This window comes from Dipteris shenzhenensis, chromosome 26, assembly GCF_047967505.1.
Source record: "Dipteris shenzhenensis isolate YYH24624 ecotype China chromosome 26, Dip_SZ_1.0, whole genome shotgun sequence".
Taxonomy (NCBI): domain Eukaryota; kingdom Viridiplantae; phylum Streptophyta; class Polypodiopsida; order Gleicheniales; family Dipteridaceae; genus Dipteris; species Dipteris shenzhenensis.
This window is the reverse complement of record NC_141621.1, coordinates 48542812-48557305: the sequence shown is the minus strand read 5'-3', so window position 1 is coordinate 48557305 and position 14494 is coordinate 48542812.

Sequence of the window (14494 nt, the reverse complement as noted above, 5' to 3'; positions counted from 1 at the left end):
CATATAGTATGTTGCGTTCTTTTTTCTTGTGTATCTAAAATTTTTCCTGGTTCATGTGGTAAAGATGCGGGTTCAATAAGTTCAACTAGGACTTCATGTCCAATGAGATTATCATCATCTCCTAATTTTCTTTTTAGCCTACTAACATGAAAAACTGGATGTACTCTACATCCCTCAGGTAAGGCTAATTTGTAAGCAAGTTCTCCAATCCTCTTAAGTATTGTGAATGGTCCATAATACCTAGGAGACAACTTCGGACATTTACCTGTTTTTAGAGATTCTAAAGATTCAGGTACCTTAAGACTTTCTATTTACTTCAAACTTCAACTTTCTACGGTGGGGGTTTGCATAACTTCGTGCTCTATCTTGAGCTATTCTTATGCTATCTTTAGCTAACTTAAGCATTCGATTCATATCCTCACGAAAGTCTTTGGTTGCTTGAACCTTCTCTTTTTTGAGTCCCACTGTCATTGGGGCTCTTGGTTGAAATCCATACATCATCATGAATGGACTGAAACCTGTAGCTAAATGTTTGGCACTATTATATGCAAATTCTAATATGGGCAAATACTATTCCCAATTAGTTTGTCGTTTACTTACATATGCTCGAAGCATATCCTCAATGATTTGATTGACCCTTTCAGTTTGACCATCACTTTGTGGATGATCCGTGGTGCTCATATTCAATGAAGTCTTCAACTTCTTAAACATAGCCCTCCAAAAATGGATGTTAAGTTTGCTATCCTGGTCACTAACAATATCGACTGGTAGCCCATACAATCTATAGATATGCTCCACAAATAGCCTAGCTAATTTTGGAGTTTTAACATCTTCACTGATAGGAATAAAATGAGCCATCTTGGTCAACCGATCCACAATTACCCACACAAAGTTGTGCCCCCTCTGTGTCCTAGGTAACCCCAAAATGCAATCCATGGAGATGCTTTCCCATTTGCCAGATGGAATCTCCAACGGGTGTAGTAGACCTCCTACCTTAAGGCGTTCAGCCTTATTGACCTGGCATTTTTGGCACTTCAATACATAATCTTGGACATCCTTACCTATTCCAAGCCAAAAGAATTGCCTTTTCAAAAGCACATATGTCTTCTGAATTCCCAGGTGTCCAACACTCGGACTATCATGAGATTCAAAAAGAATTTGGCGCCTAATGTCGTTATCATTCAGGACACATACTCTACCCTTGTAGAGCAAGTAGCCATCTTCAATAGTATATTTTTTCCACTTGAGTCCTTTATCACCAACCTGTGGTGTGTCGCCATTTCCATGTGACTCCTCAGTGAAAGCCTCTCGATTAGTTGCATCCCTATTTTTAATTGCTTTCCATATTACAGAGAAGTGAGGATCAAACTCACGTTTCCCTTTAAGGACTCTAGGAAATCATTTTGAAATTGAGTAAAACTCAATTCATTAACAATTGTCATTCGGCTAAGAGATTCTGCTACCACATTAAACTTCCCTTTCCTATATGTCAATTGTATATCAAACTCTTGCATTAATTTAGCCCATCTGGCTTTTCTACCTTTAAGCTCTGGCTGATCACAAATCCACTTAATGCTCTCCTGATCAAAGATGATCTCAAATTTTGCACCATATAAATAGTGCCTCCACTTCTTTAAAGCATAGACTATAGCATATAGTTTCTTCTCATATGCCGAGTAGTTCCATTGGGCACGATCTAACTTTTTGCTTTCAAAAGCCACTGATCAACCTTTTTGTATAAGTACCGCCCTGACAGCAAAATCACTAGCATATGTCTCAACCATGAATGGTTCATTGGGATCCACTACTTTTAAGACAGGAGCTACCGCTATAGCTACCTTTAATTTTTCAAAACTTCTCTTTTGAGGTTCATCCCATATGAAGGTGCTTCCCTTCCCCTTAAGCTGGTCCGTCATCGGAACAGCAATCCTAGCGTAATCTTGGCTGAATCTCCTATAGAATCCTAACAAACCTAAGAATATATGTAATTCTTCTAGATTTGTAGGATGTGGCCATTCCAATATGGCCCTTACTTTGTCAGGGTCCATTCGAACCCCTTCTTGGGATATTATATGTCCCAAGTATTTCACTTCTTTTGCAAAGAATTCACATTTGGATTCTTTTGCAAAGAGTGAATTATCTCTAAGCAGTTGAAACACTTTTCACAAATGTTCCAAATGTTTTTTCCTGGTTTTACTATAAATGAGGATATCGTCTAAAAATACTACAGCAAATTTCCCTAGATATGGCCTTAAAGACACTATTCATAAGTGTCATGAAAGTTGCTGGCGCATTTGTTAATCCAAATGGCATTACTTTAAATTGATAATGCCCATACCTAGTATGAAATGATGTCTTAGGGACATCCTCTTCCCTAATTCATACTTGGTGATATCCTGATCTTAAATCAATTTTAGTAAAGTATTTTTCCCCTTGCAATTGATCAAAGAGCTCATCACGGGCCCTTCCTAAGATATTCCGTTAACTGTCTTTCGACCTCACGTTCCTCCATTTGACTAAGTCTATATGGGGGTTTACAAACAGGGGTAGATCCAGGAATTAAATCTATTTTATGATCTACTTCTCTCTCAGGAGGTAAACCATCAGGTAAATCAGACGGAAAAACATCTTTAAATTCAAACATTAAATCATTGAAAGCAGATTTATACTTTTTAACATTATCAAAAACAACATTACTTCTTTCCAATGTAGAAGACATAAAATCACCAATAAAAGTAAGTTCACAAAAATATACCTCGCATTCTTCTTAGTGTAGTAGTCGTTCCAATTCCATCGAAAAAATAAGAGGAGAGTTAGGCACACCATGTTCTCCTTGAATCTGGAAGACTCTACCCTCTTTTTCAAACATAATCGAGTTATTAAAATAACTCCTCTGTAAGCTATGCCCAAGACTATACAGCCATTCTCGACCAAGCATTACATCTGTTCGGTCGAGATGCATGATTTGGAAATCCAAGGCATCTTGATAGCCTTGAATATCCACCTCTACACCATATATCAGGTGTCCCAAACTTTTTTATCACTGCCCTTTGCCAAAGAGACCACATATTTATGGGCACTAGGACTCTCGGGCAATTTTAATTTCTTAACTAACAAGTAGTTTAAGAAATTATGTGTTGCACTATCATCGACCATCACTCTTACTCTTTGCCCCTTAATTTTTCCATGCATTCTCATTAAATCATGAGGACCAAAGGTGGGCTGCCACATTGCCGATGATAGACAACACATGTGGGTGCTATCCTCATGATAGACCTCTACCTCAGTGTACTTTTTAGTACCATTAAGCGACAACACTTGCACCACATGCACTTGTTTTTGTGGAGGTCTATTTGGGGCTTTAGCTCCCGCTGGTTTATTTTTAGGGCAGTTCCAAGCAGCATGGTCTTTGCCTAGACATTTGAAGCAAAGAGTTTCTTGCCTGGCCCTTTCATAATCCTCTTTCTTCAAGGGAGGATAATTTTGTGTTTGAGTTTTCTTAGGTGGTGCCTGAGGAACCTCCTTCTTAAAGTGCCCCTTCCTTTTCAAATTGGGAAATTTATTGAACTTTGGAACATACCTATTTGCTCTGAAGTTCCAACTTTGAATTTCCCCATCATATCATCATATATTTAGGCATACTTAATGGCTTCCTCAAAGGTTTTTGGAGAATTTCTTTTTACCTCCACCTTATAAGTGTCTTCAAGACCTCTCACGAAACCCCTTATCTTTTGGAATTCATCAATTCCCTTCAACTTAAGTACTGCCTCCCTATAGTTCGCTATGTACTGGACTAGAGTGTTTTTACCCATAGTGCAATTATCCCAAGCCTCCCACGCTCTTTCTAATTCATTTTTTGGTAAAAACTCTTTTAGGAAAGCTTGTTCAAACTCAGTCCAATATCTAGGAATTCTATCACTCTCCCTGAGGCTCATCCACCATTTATAGGCTTTATTTCCAAGGGAAATACTTGCTTCCACAACTTGATTTTCAGGAGGTCTATTCCTGAGTTGGTGAAAGTCTTGCCATTTTTGCAAGAACGTATTAATCGAATATTTATTACGCTCCTTTTCTTCCCCATTGAAAATTGGCAGTTTTAAGTCCTTAAGAATGTTCAATGTTTCTCTAAGTCAAGAGGTAGCCCTCTCAACTTGATTAGGAGGAATCGGTGATTTTTTAGGAATAGATACTGATTGAGAATCGACTATCTTAGTTATAGCTTCGGCAAGGGTTTTTAATGTTTCATTGATAACTCCTAACTATGTTTCTATATTTTGCATTCGAGTTTCAAGTTTAGTGAATTCCGTGTACGGAATTCTATAATCACCGTAATTAATATCCTCCATTTCCACATTATCCTCTTGATTTTCACTTTGTACCTCCTCATGTGTTTCCTCTCCGACTAATGCTTTTTCCTTTCTAGCCCTTTCCTCAGCCTCCCTAATCATACCATCCCTTTCTAGAGTGGTCATTATAAAGACATATATTTTCCAGAAATTATAAAGCAAAGCGCTTTATATTAGAGAGAAAAATGTGATGCCCACTTTCCTTGTATTTGTTCGAGGCATTGGATTTGTCTTGAAAGTCGTCTCGCTTTCTTTGATTCGTGGACTCGCCTTTCAATTCTGCTCTTTCCCTTCTTTCAACTTTAAACTCATCAACGGGAGCTTTGATTCCCTTCTTTTATCTCCACCATCTCGCTTTTCAGGTCCTTTTCTTTAAGATTGGCGAGGCTAGACCTTAAATTTAGATTCTTAGAGGGGTACTTTGGAGATATAGATTCTTAGAGGGGGGTGAAGAAAAAAAATGACGTGGCTTTCTTCAAAGTCTAAGAACCTTTATGTGACCTGGCCTGCAAACGCGCCCTTTCAAGAACTGCTACGTGAATTCACGTCGCATCGCCCGGTCGCTTCACTTCCCAAGCAATCTCCTTGTCCATTGCATAAGATAAGAGCAAAAGCTAGGGATACGATGCGCCCATGATTCTTGAAGACCATGTTAATCTTGGCTTTTAAACTTTGGAGTTGTCGTGCCGATTTTGTTTGAGTTTGGCCTCTAGTTCATAAGCTCTCTCGTAAGATTTTTTTGTATATTCTATGAGCAGGTCCTCGAATGGCTCAGCTGGATGTCTATTGGAATGCCGAAAGAGCGAATCTCTTCCCTTCAAGCGTCCAATTGACAAACCAATCAACCCTCATCATCTTAGCAAGCTCCATGACTCTGATGCCAATGAAGTCTCCACTGCCCAAAACCATGGGATGTATTCACAAAAGTGTGAATATTGAGTGGTAGACCAACTCTCTACTTCCTGAGTTCAATTGGCTGCTCAGAAGTCACGTCAAGTCATGAATTGCGTGATGGGGAGCAACAAACGCTCAACTTCCATCCAATTGCGCCATCTCGCCATCTCTGATTTTGCTCCCTTAAGACCTCTCTATAAACTTAGCCTCACAAGTCATGGTCTTGTGATGAGCAGTTTGCCACATGTCTCTAAATCCTTCATCAAGCACTATGCAAAACTTGATTAGCTGCAGATCGATCGGCTTTGATACCAGTGTTACGAGTCCTCAAACCTCGAGGGCTTCTACCATGCTAGTCCACACAGCCACGAATTCCCTCTTTCTCTGGAGCCTCTTTCTTTTTTGGCTCCATCTAGAATCCTCCCTCTTAGCCCAGCACTTGCTACTTGGCCTCCAACTTTGGTGCCACATGTCCCACAAGGGACTCCTCTCTTTATAACCCTCTCTAGGACTCCTATGCACCACCTCATAAATGCCTGGACCTAGGCATGACCCTAGATCTAAGCCCTTTAGGCCCTATTAATGCAAGTGCTACCAAGCCCTCTGGCTTCCTGCCTTATACCATGGTCACACGATATTATAGTTGACATAATAGACCATCACTCCGAAATTAGGCATACAATTTGCAAATCAACTGTTTAAGAGCTTCAAGGCCGCAAAAAATTCTCATTTAGGCAACCCAACTCATGTTCATACTGCATAGCCACTAGGATAGAGCAGATGGGCATAGAATGGAATATTTGCGACAACAACTCTGCAGCTCATAGCGTGAAAAGCTTGCAGTGGCAAGAGAGATCAACGTTCTAAAGAAGAGAGAAAGGTAAAAGTCAATCAAGCATTATTCTGCTTTACCTATGTAAAGACTCACACCTCTATCCTGAACAACAGGGTAACTAAAGCTCAAGTGCTCTTGAACTCTACTTCCATGCAAACAATTCGATCTCTAGCATAGAAGTCTGGATGAGACTCTCGGGCACGTCAACTCACTATAGAGGTGAGGCCCATATTTGTTGTTTTGGTGCAAACAAACGGAGAAATTTCTGACAGCTCTAATTTATTGGCAAAGTTCAAATTACAATAAGGGATTCACAGGGAACTTGGGAAGAGGGAGCAGGAGTTAGCTGTCTTGGTAGCTGAGTGTGTTTTAGGTTAGATGACAAAGAATTCTTATTTCAAATGGAAGACACACAAGGTGTTGGGGGTTCGTAGGGGTGCAGAAGGTTGGCGGGTTTCATTCAGCACATGTCTACAATCATAATTTAATGATACTAACCAATACAATCTCTTTGATCAATACCCCACACCTCCTATGTATATCTACTAAGTAACCAAAGCGTGTGAAAACATTGTATTCCCATGTTCAAGGTTGATGAGATTTCATTTCTCTCTACATTGCAAGAATTGTGGCTAATTGAAAAACATTATTCTGTACAAGCATTTTCATCAAACAAGTATTTTTTCTATTTCCTTTTACCTTCCTTATCAAAATAAAAACAACAACAATAATCTTTAAAAAAAAGACATATTATGCCATGTGCAAAATACATTATACGATTTGCAAAATACACGATGCAAAATCCCAAGGAACGCACATACATTATGCGATTTGCAAAATACATGATACAAGATCCCAAGGAATGGCACATTCCTTGGTCTTATAATTTTTGGAGAGAAAGTGTGCCAACTCTCCCCCCACATGAACGTGTAGTTACACGAACATGTGGTTATATATAATGTGAAATTTGTGCCTAGATGATCATGTTTTCACATGATTATATGGTTATATATACTACCAACTTTCTATCCACATGCCAACTCTCTATCCACCTCAATGTGTGGTTATATACAAGACGTGAACAATGTTATGTAATTATACATAATAATAAAACAAAGTGTTTTCATGCAAATAAGAAAGTGATTCAAGTGTGCTTCGTTTCTTGTATACCTTCATGACATATCTTTTTACGTTTGCAGTGTAGGCTAGAGACGATACGTACGATCAATTGACAAGGCTTCTCACCTACACTAATATCACGTGGATTGTAAGCAATTAATACGATACAGGCAGGAAGCACATCTAAAGACTAGGTACTTTTATATTCTAATTTGCTATCATTCATAGAAATGAAGCGAACATTTACTGAAAAGCGAGTATGTGCTTATCATGATAGTATCCGAAATAAGAAAAGATGATTATACACTAGAGTTCTATCATCGCCATTCATCCATACATATTTAGAAGAGTGGCAAAAGATGTTCTCCAAATTTATGACAAAAATGAATTCTTCTCAAGTTCCACCCTCGAACATCAACTCATCATTCACTTTCACGATCTAACAGCTGCCTGCCTAGATCTAATTTCAAATATGGTGAGCAAGCATTCGTAGCCGTTGTTGTCTAGGCTATTTTGTTGGAGTTTGAGTTCATCTTTGAAAAATGTGGCTAGGCCTAGACCTATTGACGTGTTGACACTTTGGAAATGTGGTAGCATTGTTGTTTTATTTATGTTTGTGTGCGTTTCTTGGAAGTGCAAGATGGTTGATTGGAGGATGCTTTGCACTACTAAAATGTCACGCCCGTGAAGTTGTAGTGACCGTGTGTTTAGAATTTGCAATGTTTTTTGTTATTTATGCATTCGTGCAAAGTCCTTTTGTTTGAATGTGCAGTTGCATCGGTTTCGTAGCCTCATTATTTCTTGCAAAACTATTTTTTCTGTCTTAATTTGTTTCCTTTCTAGCTTGGAGAGGAAGTAAAGTTTTCTTGGGTCGCGAACTCTACTTTGTAGACCAATCCGTGGGTCTTGATTTCGTTAGGATCAAATGCCAGTGCATCCATTGTGAGCCCTTGTGAGCGGTAGATTGTTCTTCCATCTGTGACTTGTACTAGGAATTGTTTTCGTGTGATGGTGTTCAAGTGGTTGTTACCCACATGGAATTCACGAGTGATCCAGAAGAGAAGTGTCCATTTTGGTTTTTATACTGTATCGTTCAGTTTCTTATTTTTGTAGCGAGTTCTCGCACCTATTTTCTCACTCGCGAATTCAATTTAGACTTGAGAAGGCTTTTGCCTGGTGTCGAAGCCCCTAAAAATGCCATTTACACCGTTGACAATACCATTGCTGATGTCCAGGTTTCCCGAGCAAATTTCAACAATCATGCCTGGTTTTAGGTGTATTGTTTTGGCTAGTCTGCATGTTTTCCTAAGGTCATCTAGTATTATTATTGTTTTACAGCATGTATTGTGCCTGGTATTGCTTGTCACAAAACTGTGTGGTTGTCCGCGCAGGCTTTCAAACACTTTTTTGTTGTGTTTGTTCTTTGTTGAATTTATGTAGAACAAGTGCGGTATATTATTTTTGTTTGGCAATGGTTTGTAGTGCATTTGTTCAATTTTGCAATGTCCTCATCAGTTTGTTTTGCTATTCTGATTTTATTAAGTATGTCAGGATTGTGAAGGAATAGGAAAAGGCATTAATAGTCATGGTGTTTTTCCTTTGAAACTTTTAATCTTTTGACAAATCAAACACTCAACAACATACTTAGAAATATCTTTCTTCAAAGGCCAATGAAATTCCTTAACAATACTTTGATAAGTTGCAGTCACCCCTCGATGTCCCACATAAGGAAGTTGATGCATTTCCTCCATAACTTGTAATCTAAATGGTTTGGTGATGCAAAGTCTTTTCTCATAAAAGATATATCCATCATTAAATGAATAGTTGGATATAGGACTCCAATTTTTTTGTTCAATCTTAGTCCATATATCTGAAAATTCAGAATCATCTTGATAAGAATTTTTCATTGCCTCAAGTGGTTGTATTTCAATCATTAAAATGTTGTTGATTTGTGGTCTTTGACTTTATGCATCTACAACCATATTTTCTTTACTAGGCTGATATTGAATCATTGGCTGAAAACTTTGAATAAAAGAACTCCATTTGATATGTCTGTTTGAAATCAACGGTTGTGTCAAAATATGTTTAATGCTTTGTTGTTCAGTCTTGATCAAGAATTCTGAGCCCATTAAATAATGCTTCCAAATTCTTAGGGCATGTACCACTGCTATCAATTCTTTGTCATAGGTACTATAATTGAATTCTAATGGCTTAAGCTTTCTACTTTCAAATGCTATAGGATGATTGTCTTGCATAAGCACGACTCCAATCCCAGTTCCACTTGCATCAGTTGACAACAAAGAAGTGTTGTGAGAAGTTTGGTAACTGAAGTACTGGGGATTTAACTAAAGCTTCTTTTAAAGCTCGAAATGGTTTATCATGGCTTGAAGTCCAAATGAACTTTGTAGTTTTCTTTAGGAGATTGGTTAGTGGATTTGCTATAGAGTAAAGTTCCTAACGAATTTCCTATTGTAAATACATAAGCCTAAAAATGATCTTAGCTCATGTATATCTTTAGGCTTTCGCCATGTTTCAATACATTCCACTTTCTTTGGGTCTACTTGAATACCTTGACTTGAAATGATATGACCCAAATATTCAATGCGATCTTGAAAGAATAGGCTCTTCTCAGGATTGATGTATAATTTATTTTCTTCAAATATTCCTTGTGATCTTCAATATTCTTGCTAAAAATCAATATGTCATCAAAGAACACCACTACATAGTGTTGATGCTATAGAAAGATTCGGTTCATCATTTTACTTAAAGTAGTTGGAGCATTGGTTAAACCAAATGGCATAATCAAAAACTTGTAATGACCCGTTTGCGTTCTAAAAGCCATTTTGTAAACATTTTCTTCCGTCATTCTAACTTGATGATAATCAGATTTAAGATCAATCTTGCTAAAAACATTAGCTCCTCTCAACTTATCAAATAAATAATCTACTCTTGGAATTGGATACCGATTCTTGACCAGTGAGTTTATTAAGTACTCTATAGTCCACACACATTCTAGATGTGCCATTTTTTTTTCACCAAAAGGACTGTAGCACCATAAGAGGAGCTACTTGGTCTAAAATTGGCAATGATACTGTCATCGGATCCCATAGTATACAAGGCAAGTACACAAGGAGTGCTCCTCTATCTCCACCTCCTCCAATGTGTATAGTCTACAGATTCGCTTCCCTCTGGGTGTACCAGTGGCTCTCCTTACCTCAATCATCAACTAACGGGATCAGACCCGCATTGGTTCAATGGCAATTCTCAAGGCATGAGAGTTGTTTGTTCTCTAGGTGCTAGGGTCAAATAAGCACTCCATCCACTGATACTCTTAGGAAGTGATCATGATAGAATCAAATCTTGGTGGGAAACTCGTGATCCCCCCCCAAGTCAGCGACGTATAAAACTGGAGTAGGTACAACCATATAATATGGTTGATCTTATCTCATGAGATCAAAGGATCAAGGGCATCTAAGCTATATTAAAAGGGGGGGAGATGGTCCATGTGAATGCGTTGGATGTGAAACCATTTGGATATGTGTGCATACCAAGCCATGATGACCCCACTCTTAGCTAGTCGTATAGTCAACTCTAGTGCCAATCTTAGTCATCTACGTCTAGGTAAGGTCCAGAACCTATGAAGATAAGTGATCGCCTAGAAGACGGCATCATCCTAGATCGGTGTCATCCTGAACTCTGCATGTATGATCTGGTGGGGGACTAAGGGCTTGCTCAGAATCATCTTAGATCTCATAGTCACTTGCAACCTCTCAAAGTGTTGCACTCAGTTGCCAATAGATCGCCTCCCTAAAAGGATGTTGCGTACATGAATTTTAGTCTCACTAGTGTGTCGAATAGCAATCCCTTTGTAAGGGGATCATCGAGATCTCAAAGCACGGTCTCTCTAGTTGAGCCAAAGCTCCTTGCCCTTGTGTAAGTCATGCCCTGGATATGTGGATCATTGTGAAGACTGGGCCTGCTAAGATTTCCCCTAGGTAAGTGTACGACTATACAATCTCCACTGCTCTCCTTGATAAGTTAAGCTATGTTAGTGAAGTACTTACTATCCATGAGATGTTGAAGATCATAACCTTGGTCTTGTTGAGGAAGATATGAGAGCTATGTCATCTATAGACAACATTACATGTATCATCAGATGAGCTAAGAATGGTCCCTCGTGGGTCAACAATGAATGTCTTGATCTCATCAATATAGCCCAAATAATATCGATGAGAGAGGGGATCCCTACTCCGCACCTAGTGTGCTCTCGATCCAATTTGACAAGCTATACTCTCCCTCTAACTGAATCATATAAGATCATCAACCCCCAAGTCATGACTCCTAGGATCTGCATCTCTTGAAGTCCCCTGATCATGCAATATCATGGGGCTGTGTCGAAGGCCTTCAAAAAGTCTACAAAACATGCATAGACTTTCTAGGATCTTGGTCTTGCCTCCTTGATGATTGCCCACAAGGTCAATATGTGATCAAGGGTGGAATGTTGTCTCCAAAGCCTAGCCTACCCCAATGCCCACTACCCATGTGCTTTCATGTATGAGTTGATCTCTCTCTCTAGTGTTGACCCATAAATCTTGGCCAATGCATGACCACTCACTACTTCATAATATCCACGAGGTCTCCTGCTTCATGTATTGGTACAATGGTGGTGGTACTCCAAGTAGGGGGGAAGCAGTGGCACATAGCGTGATTGAACATATGTGCTAGGATCAGGGCTAAGGCCTCCCATCCATGTGCAAAGTACTTAGTGCATAATCCCTCATGGCCTTGGGATCTTTGGTTGTGGAGCTAGTGTAATGCGGTTATGCATGCATGCACGTGTGTTTGTGTGTGTGTAATTTCACCCAAAAATGTGTTTGTGTGTGTGTGTGTGTGTGTGTGTGTGTGTGTGTGTGTGTGTGTGTGTGTGTGCGCGCGCATGCGTGCATGCGTGCGTACGTGCATGTGTGTGTGTGTGTGTGTGTGTGTGTGTGTGTTACCTATCCAAACAATAAGATCTAACTCTCCCTTACTGCATTCTCCTAGTTCTTATGTAGAAAATTGCCTCACATCTAATGCATCCTCATTCCCATGCTATTAAGTGCAATTCATGGTGCTATGCAAGATTCCAAGTGTAGCAACCTGCATCTAAGATTAGTGCTCATATATGCAATTCTACACTAACCTCATCAGATCAAAAATGCTAAGTTCAGACAGATCATCATTTACATACAGTGCATAATTTAACTACTGACTTGTCATACAATTCCTCGCAAAATTTCAAAATTCTATTCTCCAATTCATCTCAAAAATGGTATAGCAAAAGAGTATCTATCATCTGTGTTTCTCATGTCAAATAACATCATTACAATGGGTTTGTCTATTATATGACTAGGTACTGTTTGTAATGAGCACCCCAAAAGGTATTGAACCATACCAAAATCCTTCAAGAGGTCATATGAAGGGCTTCCATGAAGTGGATAATCTTGAACCAAGGGTCCTTTTCAAGTCGATTTTATTTCCCATCACGTGTATCATTATCCTTCTCAGTAATCAAAATTGCTTGGACAAGTAGCAAGACTCACCTGCATCCATCCACAAGCATAGCATGTTAGGACATGAATACAATGCAATGTGGGACTGCAGGCTTCACAGCCCAGCCACAGTTGTTATCCCTGTCAGACCCAACATTTTTAAATTAAGAAGGAGACACTGATGATGATTTATGGGGGAGCATCAAGGGCTCCAGTGTTTACAAGGGCATTAATGCCATTGATAATGTGTTTGAGTTTCTCTCAAAAATGTCAATATTCATACTATGTTTGAATTTCTATGTACTTGGGAGAGTGTGATCATCAATCCCATTGATAATGTGCAGTACTATCGTATTATGTTCTTTTTAATAACATTCGCTTTCCCAAATTTGTAATTTTGTCCAAGAAGCTTACAACAATGCTAATCACTAAAATATTCCAGCACAGCCTTCATCTATAAAGGTAGATCTTTCCATTGGCCATCCATTCCATTGGCCATGTGCTATAATATCATAGACCATTCTTAAACATTTGCCTTGATAGGCTCCTAGCTTTTATCCAAATCTTCATGCAGTCATAGAATGCCCATACCCAATATAATTGCATGAAGCTTGCAACACTATTAGTCCCTGAAATTTTTGCAAAGCCTTAACTTTGAAAGGAAATCATTCTATTGACGTATATTCTTAGCCGAAATTATAGTCAATCCTATTGCTCAGGGTGACTCCAAATATCAGTAGTGACATCTAGCAATACTACTCCCAGAAAGACTTTATTCCACTTTAAAGCTCAAGGAAGTAAAAGATAGCGAAAGAACATGAAGGTTCACCGCATCGTTCCAAAAACTACTTTAGCACCATTAGTATTTAACTCTCATATGGCCGACAGACCGTATACGGTCATGAGGAGTGTGTGGGTCCCAAAATGCCGCCATGATCCACATCAAGGACTAGTCCAGTCTATTAAGAGAGCTCTCCAAGGCCAGGGCCTCGGGTAAAAGTTGTAGTTGACTAGTGATCCGCAACCATATCGCGTTGTATCTTCATGCATACTAAGGGTATCAACCCACGTTAACAACAGTAAAATGAAGGTGGGTAAAAAGTTGATGCAGTATATGATCCTTTGAAATGCATAGTACATGAGGCGAACACCAAACATAGCGAACTAGAGCTTTGAACTAAAGCATTGTAGAAGAAGAGGCCATGCCCCTGAAGCATGCACTCTGCAACATAACCCCTTGATAGGAGTGTGAAAGCCGCTTATAAGTCGTCGCATATTTTGCAAGCTAGAGCATAGCTCCAAAGTTTCCAGATTCAAGTGTCTTCGTAAGGCAATCATGGGTTATTCTACTTTCCTTCATGCAAACATAGCAGGGGATGTTGATACCTAAGGTAACTAGTTGCAATTGCAAGTCATCAGAGCGAGCTTTCCCACCCATCACTAGTCTATGCTTTCCCAACTAGCATGATTCGATTGAAGGGTATAGTAAGACCCTTCTAACATAATCATAGACCGTCTAAGATCATATTTGCTGGCAGCGTTATCTACTAATCTCTACTGTTGTGAGTGATGTCTACCAAAGCTTCAACCATAGAATTATATGTGTTGTAGATGGTCGTGCATGTCCGCATGCAATCATTGACCTCGTATGGTCATCAATCCCCCCGAAGGCGTAGCAATGTAGTTCACGGATGCCAGAGTGTGGTTATTCGAAAGCTTGCATCACTTCAAAACAGAAAATATGCAAAGTGACTCGAGTCCGTGTGAGG